Genomic DNA, 19,740 nt, shown 5'->3' with positions numbered 1-19,740 from the left:
CAACCTTTTGTGTAAAAAAGTTACCCCTCAGGTTCCTATTAAATATTTCCCCCCTCACCTTCAACCTTTGTCCTCTTGTTCTTGATTCCCCTACTCTGGGCAAAAGACTCTGTGCATTTACCCAATCTATTCCTCTCATGATCTTCTACACCTCTATAAGATCACCCCTCATCCTCATGCACTCCAAGAAATAAAGTCCTAGCCTGCTCAACCACTCCCGATTGTTCAGGCCCTTGAGTCCTGGTAACATTCTTGGAAGTCTTCTCTGCACCTTTTCCAGCTTGACAACATCTTTCCTAAAATATGGTGACAAAATATGAACGCAATACTGTAAAAGTGGCCTCACTAATGTCTTATAGAACTGTAACATGGCCTCCCAACCTCTATACTCAATACTCTGACTGATGAAGGCCAATGTGCCGAAAGCCTTCTTGACCACCCTATCTATTTGTGATGCCACTTTCAAGGAACTATGTACCTGCACTCCTAGATGCTTCTGCTCCACAATACTCCCTGGAGCCTTGCCATTCACTGTGTAAGCCCTGTCCTTGTTAGACTGCCCAAATGCAACACCCCGCATTTCTCTGCATTAAATTCCACCAACCATTCCTGAGCCCACCTGCCTAAATGATCAGGATCCCTCTGTAATTTTTGACAATCTTCACTATCTACGATACCACCCACTTTAATGTCATGATGCCTAAACATCATCCTAACTCTCCGCAACTCTACAAGAATTGAAAATCACTTGAGGTATTGAATCAGCCTGGGTATACAGTATCTCCATTTCTCAAGCCAAATGTTCTGTATATCTTGATCTCTGGTCAATGGTGGCTTGTTATTCTGACATTCACAAGCATCTCATCTAACCTTGAATATTGTATTCGAGCTCTCAATGTGGCCTCCTCTATGGTGATGAGACCAAGCACTGATCAGCTGACCACTTTGTGAGTACCTGTGTTCTGTTTGCATGTCTAACTGGTGCTCGTGATTTCTAGTCATTACAGTGCCCGTCCCCATTCCCACACTGACCTATCTGTCCTCAGTCTCCTCCTATGCCAGGGTGAAACCAATGTAAACCAGAAGAACAGCACCTCATATTCCACCTCAGTAGTTTACAATGCAATAGCATGTATATTGAATTCTATGCCTTCAGGTAACCTCGGTCCCTCTATCCACCTTGATCCTCCTACACATACCCTTCTTTTGAACAATACACCACTCCCTCAACCAGCTTCTTCCTCACCCACACCATATGTCCATTGCCCATACACTGTTCTCCTCTGATCTCGTCCCCCCCATCCCAGTTCCCATCTGCCAAGCCCAGCTCTCTGACTTCGTCCCGTACTTCACCTTCCTTTCCCATCAGATTCCACCATCCTCAGCCTCTGGTTACCTCCAGCAATCACATCCTAGCCTCTGGGATGTTTATCTTGCCCCTCTCTCCCTCATCTGACTCCATCCCCCAATGCACCTCTCTTCACCTTGATTCGCCTCTTGTACATCAGCTGTTGCCCCACCCAACTCCTCTTTATTAATTTAGTTTAGTTTATCGTCACGTGAAAAGCTTTTTTGTTGTGTGCTATCCAGTCAGCGGAAAGACTTTACATTTATCCATATTATCTCCCCTTCTTTCTTTCAGCCCAGAGAAAGGGTCAACCAAAAAGGTTGACTGTCAATTTCACTCTAGCACCTACTTCAAACTTTTAATACGATTACAAGAAGACCCGGCTCATTAGAACTTTGACTGATAGCGTAGACTATAGAGAGGCACATACAAAGCAATATATAAAATAACAAATACTCAAATCTGGGAAGTTACAGACCTACTAGGCCAGATCAAGCAAGCTACTGAAGGGATGCTCTTGACATAGAAACATAGAAACATAAAAAATAGGTGCAGGAGTAGGCCATTCGGCCCTTCGAGCCTGCACCGCCGTTCAATATGATCATGGCTGATCATCCAACTCAGTATCCTGTACCTGCCTTCTCTCCATAACCCATGATCCCTTTAGCCACAAGGGCCACATATAACTCCCTCTTAAATATAGCCAATGAACTGTCCTCAACTACCTTCTGTGACAGAGAATTCCACAGATTCACCACTCTCTGTGTGAAAAATGTTTTTCTCATCTCGGTCCTAAAAGACCTCCCCCTTATCCTTAAACTGTGACCCCCTTGTTCTGGACTTCCCCAACATCGGGAACAATCTTCCTGCATCTAGCCTGTCCAACCCCTTAAGAATTTTGTAAGTTTCTATAAGATACCCCCTCAATCTTCTAAATTCTAGCGAGTACAAGCCGAGCGTGACATCGAGCGCGTTGTTAAAGAATCTCATTATGTCTCAGAAAGAAAACTATGACTCGCTATCTTGGTTGAATTACGTGAAGAATTTTCCAAATTGAGATCAGTGGCTTGGTCTTTTCATCTTGATTTTCAACAACATTTCAACAAAATTTGAGGAGAAATTGGATAAACTAGTAAATTGTAGCATGGTCAATGTGCAGGTGATCAATGGTGGGCATGGACGGTGGGCCAATGGCCCTGTTTCCATGCTGTATCTCTAAAATCAACTAAAAGATTCATTAGCATGTTAATGGGACAAGATGGCTTGAGTTATAAGGAGAGATAGGCTAGGATTTTAGTAAATGGAGAGTAGGAGATTGAAAAGTGTCCTTATAGAGGTATATGAAATCATGAGGGGCATAGATAAGGTAAATGGTCACAGTCTCCTTCCCATGTTAGAGGAGTCTAAAACTAGAGAGCATAGATTAAAGGTGATAGGGAAAGAGTTTTCACATGGCGGATGGTGCAGAAATGGAATGAGCTGCCAGAGAAAGCTGTAGAGCAGGGAACAATTACAATGTTTAAAAGACATTCCGACTGCTACATGGTTAAAAAAGGTTTAGAGAGATATGTGCCAAAAATGGGAAAATTACACTAGCTGAGGTAGACATCTTGTTCAAAAAGGAACTGCAGATGCTGGAAGATCGAAGGTACACAAAATTGCTGGGGAAACTCAGCGGGTGCAGCAGCATCTATGGAGCGAAGGAAATAGGCGACGTTTCGGGCCGAAACCCTTCTTCAGACATCTTGTTTGGCTTGGATGAGTTGAACTTCAGTTTCCGTGCTGTGTAACTCAATGACGTTATATATATTCATGCATCAAAGCCATGAAAACTGATTATGTGGTATTAGCTGCGGGTAGGAGCTTGCTGTGTACTACTTGGCTGGTGTAGTTTCAGTAATACTATAGAGACTGTACTTCAAAATGCACTATATTGGCTATATATTAATATTATCCTATTTTCACATCCTAAACACTAGGGGCAATATACAGAAGTCAAATAATCCATAAATCGACATGTCTTTGGATTGTGGGCGGAAACCGGAGCACCCAGAGAAAACCCATGCGGTCACCCATTGTCAGGTCTCTTGCACTGTGAGGCAGCAGCTCTACTGCTGCGCCACTGTGCAACCTTTCTGGCTTAATGATGTCCTTCCTGTAACTGGCTAAGAGAACTAGAGGTAAAGGAACCGCTTGGAGGTAGTGATCATAATATGATTAGTTTTAATCTGCAATTTGAGAAGGAGAAGATTAAATCGAAAGTGTCAGTGATGCAGTTGAACAAAGGGGACTATGAAGGCATGAGGGAGGAGCTGGCCAAGGTAGACTAGAAAGGGATCCTAGCAGGAATGACGGTGGAACAGCAATGGCAGGAATTTCTGGGCATAATCCGGAAGACGCAGGATCATTTCATTCCAAAAAGGAAGAAAGATTCTAAGGGGAGTAGGGGGCAACTGTGGCTGACAAGAGAAGTTAGGGATAGAATAAAGCTAAAAGAAAAGATGTATAACACAGCAAAGAGTAGCTGGAAAACAGAGGATTGAGAAACTTTCATAGGACAACAGAAGGAAACAAAATGGGCAATACGGGCTGAAAAGATGAAGTACGAAGGGAAGCTAGCCAGGAATATAAAGAAGGACAGTAAAAGCTTCTTTAGAAATGTTAAGGGGAAAAGAATAGCAAAGTCAAATGTGGGTCCCTTGAAGGCAGACACGGGTAAAATTATTAAGGGGAACAAGGAAATGGCAGAAGAGTTGAACAGGTACTTCGGATTTGTCTTCACTAAGGATGACACAAACAATCTCCCAGAAGTACTGGAGGACAGAGGATCTAAGGGGGTAGAGGAACTGAAATAAATTTTCATTAGGCGAGAAATAGTATTTGGTAGGCTAATGGGACTGAAGGATGATAAATCCTCTGGGCCTGATGGTCTGCATCACAGGGTCCTCAGGGAGGTGGCTCTAGAAATAGTGGATGCATTGGTGATCATTTTCCAATGTTCAATAGATTCAGGATCAGTTCCTGTGGATTGGAGGATACCTAATGTTATCCCACTTTTCAAGAAAGGAGCGAGAGAGAAAACGGGGAATTACAGACCAGTTAGCCTGACTTTGGTGTTGGGAAAGATGCTGGAGTCAATCATTAAAGAGGTAATAATGGGGTATTTGGATAGCAGTAAAAGGATTAGTCCAAGTCAACATGGATTTATGAATGGAAAATCATGCTTGACTAATCCTCTGGACATTTTTGAGGATGTGACAAGTAAAATGGATGAAGGGAAGCCAGCGGATGTAGTGTATCTAGACTTTCAGAAAGCCTTTGATAAGGTCCTGCACGGGAGACTAGTGACTAAAATTAGAGCACATGGTATTGGGGGTAGGATGTTGACGTGGATAGAAAATTGGTTGGCAGACAGGAAGCAAAGAGTAGGAGTGAACGGGTTATTTTCAGAATGGCAGGCAGTGGCGAGTGGCGTGCCGCAAGGCTCAGTGTTGGGGCCGCAACTGTTTTTATCATATATATTAATAATTTGGAAGAGGGAATTAGGGGCAACACTAGCAAGTTTGCGGATAACACAAAGCTGGGTGACAGTGTGAACTGTGAAGATGATGTTAGGAGGTTGCAGGGTGACCTGGACAGGTTGAGTGAGTGGGCAGATGCGTGGCAGATGCAGTATAATATAGATAAATGTGAGATTATCCACTTTGGTGGCAAAAACAAGGGGGCAGATTATTATCTCAATGGGGTTAGGTTAGGTAAGGGGGAGGTACAGAGAGACCTGGGTGTCCTTGTACACCAGTCACTGAAAGTTGGCGTGCAGGTACAGCAGGCAGAGAAGAAAGCTAATGGAATGTTGGCCTTCATAACAAGAGGATTTCAGTATAGGAGTAAAGAGGTTCTTCTGCAGTTGTATAGGGCTCTGGTAAGACCACATCTGGAGTATTGTTTACAGTTTTGGTCTCCTGATTTGAGGAAGGACATCCTTGTGATTGAGGCAATGCAGCGTAGGTTCACGAGATGGTGGGACTGGGATGGAGGGACTGTCATATGAGGAAAGATTGAAAAGACTAGGCTTGGATTGACTGGAGTTTAGAAGGATGAGGGGGATCTTATAGAAACATATAAAATTCTAAAATGACTGGACAAGCTAGATGCAGGAAAAATGGTCCCAATGTTGGGCGAGTCCAGAACCAGGGGCCACAGTCTTAGAATAAAGGGGAGGCCATTTAAGACTGAGGTGAGAAAAAACTTTTTCACCCAGAGAGTTGTGAATTTGTGGAATTCCCTGCCACAGAGGGCAGTGGAGGCCAGATCATCGGATGGACTTACGAGAGAGTTAGATAGAGCTCTAGGGGCTAGTGGAATCAAGGGATATGGGGAGAAGACAGGCTCGGGTTATTGATTGGGGACGATCAACCATGATCACAATGAATGGCGGTGCTGGCTCGAAGGGCCGAATGGCTTCCTCCTGCACCTATTTTCTATGTTTCTATGGCTACCAGAAATGCATACAATGATCCAAGTGTGATCTTACCAACAACCTGCACGGTTGTAGCATGCATCCCAACCCAACATGCCAGAGACCTTGTTCTTTGAAATAGTTTCAGGGGGGTTTTCATTTCCACTTAGAGGGCACTCAGGACCTCATTTCACTTCTTAGCCAAAAGGTGGCACCTCCATCAGTGCAACACTCTCTCATAGTTGTACTGCGCCATGTAATCATATTTCTACAAATCAAGTCTCCAGACTTTTGACTTGAAGATGAGATTGAGATCAGTTGATATTTAAAATTTGGATGGCCCATACAAGGATCAAATTCATAACTGCACCATTATCAGTAGAAGTAATACACTGAATCCTGGAAATCAATGGCTCATGCCCTGAGGCTCTTACTAAAATGTATACAATACTAGGATGCGTTCTAAGGATGAGTAATCAAATCAAAATGATAATTATATCTGCACTATACTTGATTAAGAAGGTGTGTTCTGTGCTAGAGCCTTCACGTATTGGGTGACACAGGAACCCAAGGAAGGGTTCAGAGGTGGGTAAACAGATTGATAATGAGGGTAGACAAAAATGCTGGAGAAACTCAGCGGGTGAGGCAACATCTATGGAGCGAAGGAATAGGTGACGTTTTGGGTCGAGACCCTTCTTCAGACTGATGTGGATGTGGGGGGCAGGAAGAAGAAAGGAAGATGCGGAGACAGTGGGCTGTGGGAGAGCTGGGAAGGGGAGGGGAGGGGAAGGAGAGAGAAAGCAAGGACTACCTGAAATTGGAGAAGTCAATGTTCATACCGCTGGGGTGTAAACTACCTAAGCGAAATATGAGGTGCTGTTCCTCCAATTTGCAGTGGGACTCACTCTGGCCGTGGAGGAGGCCCAGGACAGAAAGGTCAGATTCGGAATGGGAGGGGGAGTTGAAGTGCTGAGCCACCAGGAGATCAGGTTGGTTATTGCGAACCGAGCAGAGGTGTTGGGCGAAGCGATCTCCAAGCCTGCGCTTGGTCTCACCAATGTAGAGCAGTTGGCACCTAGAACAGCGGAAGCAATAGATGAGGTTGGAGAAGGAGCAGGCGAACCTCTGCCTCACCTGGAAAGACTGCTTGGGTCCCTGGATGGAGTTGAGGTGGGAGGTAAAACGACAAATGTAGCATTTCCTGCAGTTGCAAGGGAAAGTACCAGGGGAGAGAGTGGTTTGGGCGGGAAGGGACGAATGGACCAGGGAATTACGGAGGGAGCGGTCTCTGCGGAAAGCCTAAAGGCGAGGGGATGGGAAGATGTGGCTAGTGATGGGATCCCGTTGGGGGTGGCGAAAATGTCGGAGGATTATCTGTTGTATGTGACGGCTGGTAGGGTGGAAAGTGAGGACAAGGGGGACTCTATTCATGTTATGAGTGGGAGGATGGGCAATGAGTGCGGAACTACGGGATATAGAGGAGACCCTGGTGAGAGCCTCATCTATAGTCGAAGAGGGGAACCCCCTTTCCCTAAAGAATGATAATGAGGGCATAAGCACCATTTTTAAAAAAGGGACATTTTATCTCTTGTATCTATTGTATCTCTTATATAAAAACACAGATCTAGTGATTTGGTTCTGTTCATGTGCAAAACTAACTGAACCAGAAAGTTAGGAAAATTTGTGGTCAAAACGTTATGTTTTAAGAACAGAGTTAGTTCAGATGTTCAAAAATATTTATTTCATGGTTTGTCAACTTCTGAACAAATTACTAGTGCAAGCAAAGAGCTCACAACTGGCGCTGAGAATGTGACGAGCTAAATTGCTGCCTCAATGTTGATTGAGGGATAGATTTGGCCAGGACATCGCAGATAACTCCTGTTTTATGAACAGGCATCGTCAGGTGTAGCACTGGAGTGTTGGTTGAGATTTTGTACTCTCATAGCTGAAGTATGAATTGACCCCACGATTTTCTAACAGAAGCAAGATTATTGAGCCTCAGTTCATACATTGAAATCTGAATGAGTTCCTGTGGTCAACCTAACATTATGTAGTTTGATATTTGATGAAGAAGCAGCTTTTCGCACAATTGTATGAACAGTGAGTGTGGAAAAGAGTTGTAGGTGAAGTCCTCATGGGCCAAACCAACAGTAGATAGCTCAGTGGAACAAATGGCCTTGTTTGGATCTTGTTCCAAACAGTTCCTCATGTTGAATGTGTACAGATAATTATGCAATTGAAGACCTGAGAATCACTGAATGTGAGTGTAAGAAAAAGTCCACTACACGTGTGAAGTTAGATATGTGTTTGTATGAATGTGTAAATAGACAGATATGTTAGTGTGTTGATGCAAAGTTAAAGATAGTCAATCAGAGATAGTCTGCTACAGAGGCCATTTTAGTATTTAAAAAGTGAACTGTGTCCGATGATTTGCATATTGCTTGCATCAGTAGCTGTGATAGCACATCTGATGGCCTGATTTGAGCCTACTCATAGCAAACAGGAAGTTGCAAATGTTCAAACAATTTCCCTGCAGAAAATATCTCGTGAAGTAACAGTGACTGCTGGATCTTGTGAAGCTGGTGGCTAAATGCGCTTGCACTGGCCTGTTGCAGCTGGATACATTAAACCATATCAAAGAGGCCAAATGCTGACATTTTCACCACCTCCAACGGGATCCCATCACAAATGCTGAGCTTGGCGTCAACCAATGAAGAAACAAGTTTTAAATTGTCTTCTAATATATTGTGAATTGTAATCAGTATCCCTGTTTCAGGGAGATAATGCACCTAAATCTAACCCCAATGATTAGGCAAGACAAGTAATCTGCTCACATTTGGTTAGGAACATATGAAAGCACTTTTCGAAAACATTAAGTTTTCTAACAGGTTTCTACTTCCAACCCGAGGATAAATACTGAATAGAAATTGATTCTTGATTGAAGTTTATGTATCAGGCCTTCTAATGGTAGAGCTAATAAAATTTGGACACAAAATCCTGGAGAACGTGGATAGGTGACATTTCGGGTTAGGACAGTTTTTCAGACTGATGTTTCTGATCATGACCATTCTGATGAAGGCTCCTGACCCAAAACATTACCTATCCATATTCTTCAGAAATGCTATTTGACCTGCTGAGTTGCTCCAGCACCTTGTGCCTTTTGTATATAAACCAGCATCTGCAGTTCCTTGTTTCTGATAACATTTGAGATGTTTAAGAAGCCAGAATTGTCTAATGGTCTTTCAAAGAGGAGTGGTTCCAAATCATCTGTCGAGAACAACATTGTGTCCTTCCCTCCAGCCTAAAATACAATTATTCTTCGGTATTCTTTCTTCATCTTAGCCAATCTTGTAATGGTGCTGCCATTGCATCTTTTTTTTGCTAACAAGTCTCTTAAGAGTACTTTATGGAATCCTTTGTAAAGTCCAATACACAACGCCACATGTTAGCATTTTCAAATCAAAGCAAGATGTTATTTATTGACATGGATTTGTTCAGGTTATGATAAATGCTGACCTGGATTAAGTTTGCTCAAACCTTTCCCACTGCTGTCATCGCAGTGATTGTATTGCATTCATAGAACAATCTGTGCAGGAAGCTGTTTGGCCCTCCTGTCCATGCAGATCAGATATGGACTTTTGCTTAATCCTGTTTCCCATCTCTTAATCCATATATTTTGTTAGTTTAGTTTAGTTTATAGATACAGCGCAGAAACAGGCCCTTCGGCCCACCGAGTCCATGCCGACCAGCCATCCCTGCTCATCAACACTTTCCTACACATACTAGGGACAAATTACACTTATACCAAGCCAATTTACCTACAAATCTGTACGTTTTTGGAGTGGAGGAGGAAACCGAAGATCTCGGAGAAAACCTACGTGGTCACGGGGAGAACGTACAAACTCCGTACAGAAAGCACCCGTAGTCAGGATCGGACCTGGGTCTTCGGGGCTGCAAGCGATGTGTTTGTGTGTGTGTGTGTGTGTGTGTGTGTGTGCGCGCGGTCGGTAGCAAAGATCCTGTAGGATCTTTGATCAGTAGATGCAGCTCACGTTTCGGTTGAGGCTTTCCAGGCAAGTGACCAAAACCTCTGGTGACTCATGGAGAGTGACCGGAACCTCCGGGAACCTCACGGAAACCTTGGGTGGGGCGCAAGGTCTCCAGAAGTTTCCGTTCAGGTTTCCTAAGTGGGACAGGGGCATAAGGCAGCAACTCTACCGCTGCGCCGTCGTGCCGTACAATTTTGACTATTAATTATATTAATTTTGCCTCATGACAAAAATACAAAGTTGACATTGATCAAAAACATCTTTTTCTGCTTCATATCCAACTTGATGTGTTCAATGTCCACTGGTTCTGGCTTTGAATTCCAATACACTTGCGAGGGGAATCAAGTCAGCTCCCTGAAATTAGTTCTCTGCCTCCTCCAATAAATCCTCATGGTCCTTTGTGACAGCTGCTCTTGTTCAAATGATACTTGTCCAGATTTTATGGGGACAACGCCAGTACTTCCATGCTCAACTCTTGGTATTTCTCGGTATAAAAGTTCAGGAACCCCATGCATGTGTGTATGAACACAGATGTCCCGAGCTCCCTGTCTGCTCTTCCCTGGGTATCTCCAACTGAGTATTTCCCTCATGGGAAATCTGCTGGATCTGGTGCAGGAACAATATTTGAATGCAAAGAAACAATAGTGAGGAGCCCATGTAATAATTAATTAGCCTTCACATTAATTACTTTAATTTATATAAAAGTCTAAAATTATTAAATTTGAACAGTGTTAAACAATTTTAAAATAAATATTTTGAATAGGTTTACGTTTTCAATTCTTTTTTGGCTGTATAGAAGGCAAATATTTGATTGTTTTGGTAGCTGCTCAAGGTATGAGGCATAAATGTTTTCATTATTTTCATTGGACAGATAGTTCTTGGGAGATATGTACGGGTAAGAACAAATATAATGATGCATTGAGCAACAAATGTACATGGCTCGACATTATTTGCAAGTTATGGACCATTCTGAGGACTTTCCTCAAATTCTCCCTCTGAAGTTTGCTCCACCTCTCCTGCCTTCTTCCCAGAAACGAATTCTGTCTGAAGAAGGGTCTTGTCCCAAAACATCACCCGTTCCTTCTCTTCAGAGATGCTGCCTGTCCTGCTGAGTTACTCCAGCTTTTTGTGTGTATCTTCTGTTTCTCTTTCACTATCAAGAAGGTTCCCTGCACACATTTCAGCTGACTGTCTGCCTTTATTTTGTCCTTTTCCTTATATAAGGCTGACCTGGAGCAATCTTTAATCCTAAAGCTCAGGGATTCCAAATCCATTCTCTCTCATTTCTCCAACCATGCCTTAATTGAATTTTCTATGTGGTACTTGGAGTAATTGCGTTTAGATAGATAGATAGATATAATTTATTGCCACACAACCAGGGTTGGTGGAAATTTGGGTTGTCAGCAGCAGTACAATAATAAAGAACACACAATAAAACTGTAACACAAACATCCACCACAGCATTCATCACTGTGGTGGAAGGCACAAAAATTTGTCCAGTCCTCCTCCATTTCCCCCCCGTGTACAGGACCAGAGTCCAGTCAGTCCAGGATCGGCTCTTCCTCACCGGAGACCGCGGCTTTAGATTGTTGTAGGCCGCAGGCCGGCGGTCGAGATTTAAAGTCCCCGCCGCAGCCAGAAGCACCGTAGACTGCAGGGGCGGCGGTCGAAGCTCCCCTCCAGGGGTGATGGTAAGTCCATGCCGCACCCGCGGTAGAAGTTGGCCGCGGGCCGGCAGTGATGGCTTCTTCTTCCCCCGGGTCCCCCACGAGGGATGCCGGGCTGTAGACGCTGCACCAGCTGGAGCTCTGCAGGCTGCGGCTTCAGGCTGCGACTTCAGGCTGCCGGCTGCCCCGGGCCAGCGAAACGGAGCGCTCCCCTCCAGCGAGCCCCAGCGAGGGTCGCCCGCTCCACGCCGAGAGTCCACGCTGCGCCCGCCGCTGGAGCCCCGGGCGTGTCTCCGGGAAAGGCCGCGTCGATCCTTGATGTTAGGCCACGGGGGAGGCGACCTGGAAAAAGTCGCCTCTCCATGGAGGAGGCGGCCGAAACGGTTTCCCCCTTACCCCCCCACACCACCCCCCACACAAAACACACGAAGAAACACAAAATACACACTTTAAAACATACTAAAAAATAAAAAAAAGCTGGAAAAACTGACGTGCTGCTGACATGGCTGCACACAGAGGAGCGCCCCCTACTTATGGAACCAATGAAGAATGTGGGGATTTGTGGGGATACTCTGAGGTTCTTTTTGATGACCTAATCCTTCAATTTTACTTCCAGAATCCATGGTTCAAGGAATTTTCCAATCTTCCCTATTAATTCCACCATGTAATGTAACACGACATCTGGCTTTCTCCCTCCCACTCACTGAAAAACAAATCTGCATCTATCTAGCAATGCCCTATTCGACTCCACAAAGGCAACATAGTAAGGCAGCAATGGAAGAAATGTCTTCCTATCAATGTGACTATTCTATATGTGTTATGACTGTCAGAGTGAGCATACACATCCAACCCACATGTGTAGTCACTCACTCCATATTGCTGCGGTGCTGCTCTGGATTGCAATCCCCTAAGGTAATTAGTATAAGACATAAAGAACAAACACATCACCCAACTAAAGGATTTCTGATCTCCGTGCATCTGCCTACTTTACTGGAAGGCCATCCATCTGCAACTGTGCCATTAGCAGAGACTGCATTTCAAAGTCATTTTGCAATTTGCAAAACATGTTAGGGGGTTTCTGGAGAAGCACAACAGGCACAAGATGAATACAACTCCTATCATTGCTAATATAGGTAGTAATGGCTTCAATTATTTAAAGGCAAATGTAGAATTCATTCGTAATGTTCCTTATTCAACTAATAGCAAAAAAGCAACTTCAAAACCACAACAGTAGTATTTAATAATTACCATAGGGAATGAAACTCAAGTTAATGTAACAGTAATGTGAGCCTGCAAAGGTCATGAGTTTTGTTCATGTTCCAGGTTCACACCTCAGTCTGTGTCAATGTAAAACCCATTTACAAGAAATAGCTTCAAGAAAAATAATCTAATTATTTCCTGCATTAGTTCTCAAAGGCTGAAAATGTGAGTTCATTCACCCAAGGTAGACAAAAGTGCTGGAGAAACTCAGCGGGTGCAGCACCATCTATGGAGCGAAGGAAATAGGCAACGTTTCGGGCCGAAACCCTTCTTCATTCACCCATTCGTCTTAAAGGACAAAAACCACACAGCCAAGATCCTTTGTTTTTGTAACATTTGTTTTCCATATTTGGCCTCAGCGAACTACTCAAGACTTTGGGAATTCACATTTCAGTGTGTTAATGCTGGTGAGATTTATCAGTTTAGTTTATTGTCACTTGAACCGATGTATAGTGAAAAGCTTTTGTTCCATGCTATCCAGTCAGAAGAAAGACAATACATGATTACAATCGAGTCATTTACAGTGTATAGATACATGATAAGGGAATAACGTCCTTGATAATGCTGCTGGCCTTGCCGAGGCAGCGTGTGGTATAAATGGAGTCAATAGCAGGGAGATCGGTTTGTGTTATTGTCTCGGTTGCGACCCAAAACAAAAATGATACCATAATAATCAGATCACAGCTTAGTGCATTGAATATTTAAAACATAAAATTCTGGTAAACTGCCGAGGAATTCTGGTGTACTCCACCAGATTCTTGATTTCAAGGCCAGTGAACCAATGGTAGCTCTGGAGAGGAAGCTGGTGGAGATCAGGTCAGAGGTGGGAGGTTTGGGAGAGGGTGGAAATGGAGGTGGAGTGATCAGTGCATTCTTGAGGGAATTCCATGCAATCAAAGGCAAATGTGAGACCTACCTTAATGAAGGCCCAATCTGATACTTTGTTCGGAAGACGTAGTCCCCAGAAAGTTTTGAACAGTAACTTGATCTAACTGCCCCTTACTTTCATGGGAAAATATGTTATCGTGTGTGACTAATGCACAATTCTCATCGCATGAGCTGGGAAGATTTGTAAAGAGAAGTGTCTGGTCATGTTTTCACAGGGCCCCCGATTCAACCTGGAAGTGGTTGCAATGAGTGTAACTTGGGCGTACAAAAATATTACTTTTCGCTGAATTACTAAATGAAATAGCAGGGCGCATCCAAATTTCCAGGGCAATATTTTGGGTTTTCCTTGAAAGAAAGCAGAAACAGCTTCAATTACAAGCACTCGATGTCACGGGAAAGTCGTACACCGGGTCTGACTGTTGAAACTCAAGGCCTTTGTAGAAATGTTTCTCATTGCACAATTCCACATCAATTTCCGCAGGCCCGGTTCAATTCTTCCAGCAGTCCTATGTGCTGAATAAATCTCATTTCCAGATTAGCTCAGAGCGTTAACAACAATTTCCACCACAGTTTATGAAATTGTTCAGGCCACCTATGTTCTCTGAAGATAGACACAAAAAGTTGGAGTAACTCAGCTGGTCAGGCAGCATCTCTGGAGAAAAGGAATACGATTGGTGACGTTTTAGGTTGAGACCCTTCTTCAGACTGAAAAAAGTGTCTCAACCTAAAAGGTCACCTACTGTATTCCTTTCGAAACATCACCGATTCCTTTTCTTCAGTGATGCTGCCTGACCCACTTAGTTATTCAAGTTTTTTGTGTCTATCTTTGGTTTAAAGCAGCATCTGCAGTTCCTTTCTACACATCTAAGTTCATTAGAGGAAAGGAGGAACTGCCAACTCATTGATTCAGGATAAGGCAAAAAAAAAAAGAAAGCCTGTATCACAGTTAAACTGTCGATAAACTAATGGAGCAGAAAGGTTCTGGGGGTGAAACTAAACATGAAATTAGGAAGGCGAAGAGTGTGTCAATGAAAAAATATCCATCGGTGATACCAAGGAAAATCCCAAGATGTTTTATAAAAGGTGCAAAGAGAAAGAGGATAATTAAGGAAAGAAAGGGCCCATTTGAAAAAAAACAGTGTGAACCTGGGGTTGGAAGATCTGCAGAGGTATAAACAAATGCTTTGAGCCTCTCCTCTCAGAAAAGAACAATATAAACATGACTTTAAAGGGGAAGATTGCAGAGTATTGGAAATGATATATATATATAGAGAGAAGTTGATAAGAGGCATATTCAATTGAAAGATATAGCATGGAAACAGGCCCTTCGGCTTACCGAGTCCACGCTGTCCATTGAGCACCAGTTTTGTTATCTCCTTTTAGGCATGCACTCCCTACACACTAGTAGCAATTTACAAAATTCAATTTACCTACAAGCCCACACACCTTTGGGCTGTGAGATAAAACTGGAGCACCCAGAGGAAACCCACACAGTTACAGGGAAAGCATGTAAACTCCACAGAGACAGCACCTGTGGTCATGATTGTGCTGCCTAAAAGCAGATAAATTGCTCAGCCCAGATCAAATGTACCTCTGACTCTTAAAAGAAACAAGGATGTAAACCACTCCATCACATAAGAATGCCCACTGTCTAACGGTGTGGTTGTGGAAAACCGCTGACTTGGTTTTGACATTGAAAACAATGATAAACAATAACAACTGGATCAACAATTGCAAAATAATCAGGCTTGATATAAATGAACTTAGATTATGCAAGAACATAATTGACGAACTTGAATTGTTTGAGGAGACAAAAAGAGAGTGTGTATGTACATAACGACCTGCTTCTCACCATTGACTCCGGCGGTTGTGCAATCCTGCTCCTTCTTGACCTCAGCGCAGCATTTGATACGGTCGACCACACCATCCTAATTGACCGTCTCTGGTACAGGGTTGGTATTGATGGCACTGCCCTGAGCTGGTTCATCTCCTACCTCAAAGGTAGGAATTTCTCTACTAACATAGGCAACTCTTTCTCCTCCCCAGCTAGCCTCTGCTGCGGGGTTCCACAAGGTTCCATCCTTGGCCCCATTCTCTTCTCCCTGTATATGCTCCCCTTAGGCCAAGTCATTCAAAGGCACGGCATTTCCTTCCATTGCTACGCAGACGATACACAACTCTCTCCCCCTGAAGCCCAACAACTGATCAAATCTACTTAACCTTATCCACTGCCTCGAGGATATAAAGTGTTGGATGGCCCAGAACTTCCTCCAACTAAACGAGAGTAAGTCTGAGGTCATCCTTCTCGGCCCCTCAAACTCAATAAAAACGATAGCAGGGCAGCCTTGGAAGCCTTACCCCACTACTCAAACCTCACGTCAAAAACCTTGGCGTGTTATATGGGACTCAGCATTGAAACTTGACAAACAAGTCAATGCCGTGGTAAAAGCTAGCTTCTTCCAGCTTCGGACGATAGCTAAAATAACACAATTCCTCCAGTTTGACGACTTCGCAAAGATCATCCACACATTTATCTCCTCCCGCCTCGATTACTGCAACTCCCTTTACACTGGCATCAGCCAATCTTCCCTGTCCCGCCTGCAACTGGTCCAAAATGCCGCAGCGAGACTCCTGACAGGCACCTGAAAAAGGGACCACATCACCCCGATCCTGGCCTCTCTCCACTGGCTCCCTGTGTGGTTCCGAATAAATTTCAAGATCCTTCTTTATGTTTACAAAGCCCTTAATGGGCTTACCCCCACCTACATCAAAAGTCTGCTTGCCCACCACACCACCTCCAGGTCCCTCAGATCAGCCGACTTGGGGTTACTGAACATCCCGCGGTCTAGGCATAAGCTCAGGGGCGACCGCGCCTTTGCGGTTGCAGCTCCTAGACTGTGGAACAGCATCCCTCTTCCCATCAGAACTGCCCCTCCATCGACTGTTTTAAGTCAAGACTTAAAACTCATCTTTACTCTCAAGCCTTTCTGAGGGAGGGCTATATGTATGTATTTATGTATGTACTTAATCTATGAACCACTGGTGTATAACGTTAGGACCTCCACCAATGTAAAGCACTTTGGTCAACGAGAGTTGTTTTTTAAATGTGCTATAGAAATAAAAGTGACTTGACTTGACTTGACATTAGAGATTGTTTGTCAAAGCCTTTCATGGCAACCCGATCAAAAATGGAAAATCCATTGAGATTTGAGGAAAAATGAATTAAAAATTGGACTAATGGGAGAAACCAAAATGGCATAATCAATACTTGTAGGAAGGAACTGCAGATGCTGGTTTAAACCAAAGATAGACACAAAATGCTGGAGTAACTCTGCAGGGCAGGCAGCATCTCTGGACAGAAGGAATGAGCTATGTTTCAGGTCGAGATCCTTCTTCAAACAGAAGAAGGATCTCGACCCGAAACATCACCCATTCATTCTCTCCAGAGATGCTACCTGTCCCGCTGAGTTACTCCAGCATTTTGTGTCTATCTTTGGCATAATCAATAGGAGCTTCAGTAACCTGAGAGTAATAGATTGAAGAGGTCCAGAGAGTTTGATACTATCCTTTTCATGGTTAGCAATGATCTGGACGAATGTTGAGGAAGAGGTGAAGAGATTTGTCGATAATACTAAACTGACAGTGTGGTTATTAGGTAAAGAAGAATGATGTAGGCTGAGGGGTGTACTTGTATGAATGTGTGAAAAGCAGCAGTTTCAAAGCTGTGCATGAAAAGCTGGGAAGTGGGATTACATTTACTAGCTCAATAGCATGATGGATCAAATGGCCTGCTTCCTATGCTTCATGTTTTAAAACATACTTATTAGATTATGAAAAATACCACAAATGTGGGCTATGGGATTCCATGTGGGAAAATGAATACAAAATAGATATTGAATAACATATATTATTCAGTGGAGATTGGAAGCAATGAAGCAGTCAGTACATGTTGGAATATAAATCATAACATGCATATGACCCTCAAGTATGATCAAGGCAGATTTATGTAAATGTAATTGTTTCATAGCAATGCATTAATTTGAATTTGAATGTAATATACATGACCTATCTCCCACATCAAACCATATGCTGGAGACAGCTCTCAAATTGATCGAGTTTACTTATTCACATTAAGTATCCAATTAACAAAAAGAGAGTCAGGAATGTTATTATAATTATTTTACTTAATGTTAGTAATTACCCTAGCTGCTTTGTTTAATAGTAATAACTTTGTGTACTAGTCATGTCTCTACTATTTATTTCATTCCCCTTACATGTTTTTCCTCTACATGCTCAATTTTTGTAAGGTGTCCTTGAGACTCTTGAAAGGCGCCCATAAATAAAATGTATTATTATTATTATTAATATCACTAGCAGCTTTTTTAGTTAATGGCACCATTATTTCCAATTGTGGTTTACTAAGTGACATTAAACATTTATGAAGTAACGACAGAATCAATATATTATCCAATGGCAGTAATAATACTGATGAGCAACAATGATTTAAAAAACTACAGATAACAAGAATAATGATGCTAAGTATTTAATCTATTGGTAAGAATCATATTAGTATACTAACATTTTTCCTATTGATAGCAATAACACAAGCAAATCGTTTTTTTTTAACTATTAACGGGGTAAACTGGGAGCAGTTGTAATTGAGTAAGTCCACATCTGACATGTGGGAGATGTTTAGAGGCTAGTTAGAGTTCAGAACCAGCATGCAGGGAAGGAGAAAGAATAATGATGGCAAAGTAAGGGGACCATGGTTGACCAAATAGGTTGTAAATGGGGTTCAAAAGAAAAAGGAAGCATATGCAAGATTTAAGAGGATGGAATCAGATAAGGTCTTTGTGGAGTATAAAGAAAGGAGGAAAGAACTCAATGTGATTAGAAGGGCCAAAAGGGGCCACAAAATGGCTTTGGCAATTCAGATTACGGGAAATCCCAACGCTTTTTATATCTACACTAGAAACAAGAGGGTGACCGGGGAGAAGGATAAAGGAAGGATTTTTTGCTTGGAGTCTGCAGATATAGGCGAGGTACTAAAGGAATACTTTGCATCTGCTATCACCAAGGACATGGAGGACAGTGAGATCAGTGTGGAGAATACTCATATGCAAGGGCAGCTTGAGATTAAGAAGGAGGTGGTGTTGGGGCATTAAGGTGGATAAATCCCTGGGACCTGATGGGATCTATCCCAGGTCATTGAGAGAGGCAAGAGGAGATAGCGGGAGCCTTGACGAAGATCTTTGCAGGCGAGGTCCCGGAGGACTGGAGAGTGGCTCATGTTATTCCCTTATTTAATAAGTAAAGAGAATCTAGGAAATAATGGGCCAGTGAGCCTCACATCAGTCGTGGGATGCTATGGAGAGATTTTTTTGGGATAGGATATATTCCTATTTGAAAGAGAATGGGTTAATTAGGGTCAGTCAGTATAGCTTGTACATGACAAGTTGTACTAACTTAATCGAGGTTTTTGAGGTGGTGATGAAGGTGATTGATGAAGTTTCATCAATGGCTTTCGGTTTATACTACTCGATTTCTGCAAGCTGCAGCTCCAACTCTCAAAGTGTTCCTGAGTTTAGCAGAGTTTGTTACTGACACTGAAATCTACAGGAGAGGTAAGGGTAATGATGGAGGATTTCTTCCCAGATGTTGGTACGTTAATGGTTACTTGGAAACCGCAGCGACTGGGAGAATAAACGGAGGTTTACAGAGGAGGGCAGAGGATAAGTAATAATAATAATAATAAATTTTATTTAATGGGCGCCTTTCAGACATCTCAAGGACACCTTACATAGATAAGTAGAGCTCTCTGCTTTTCCAGATCCTCTCAAGAAGGGCAAAAACCTTCACCCATTAGGTTTCAATGGAATTAGAAATGATATCTGCAATGTTGCATGGTTTGCCACCCACTGGGCTAAATCATCCAATTGGGTGTCCATCCGTGACCTACCCATGTTATCTTCAATGAGCCTGTTGAATTATAGGCTGAGATCAACAGGCTGGCGTTGATGAACTTGGTGATGAACTCCAGAAAATACAAGAACCTAAAGACACATACCA

The sequence above is a fragment of the Amblyraja radiata genome, chromosome 28 (genome assembly GCF_010909765.2).
Source record: "Amblyraja radiata isolate CabotCenter1 chromosome 28, sAmbRad1.1.pri, whole genome shotgun sequence".
NCBI lineage: Eukaryota > Metazoa > Chordata > Chondrichthyes > Rajiformes > Rajidae > Amblyraja > Amblyraja radiata.
This window is presented reverse-complemented; position numbering follows the sequence as displayed.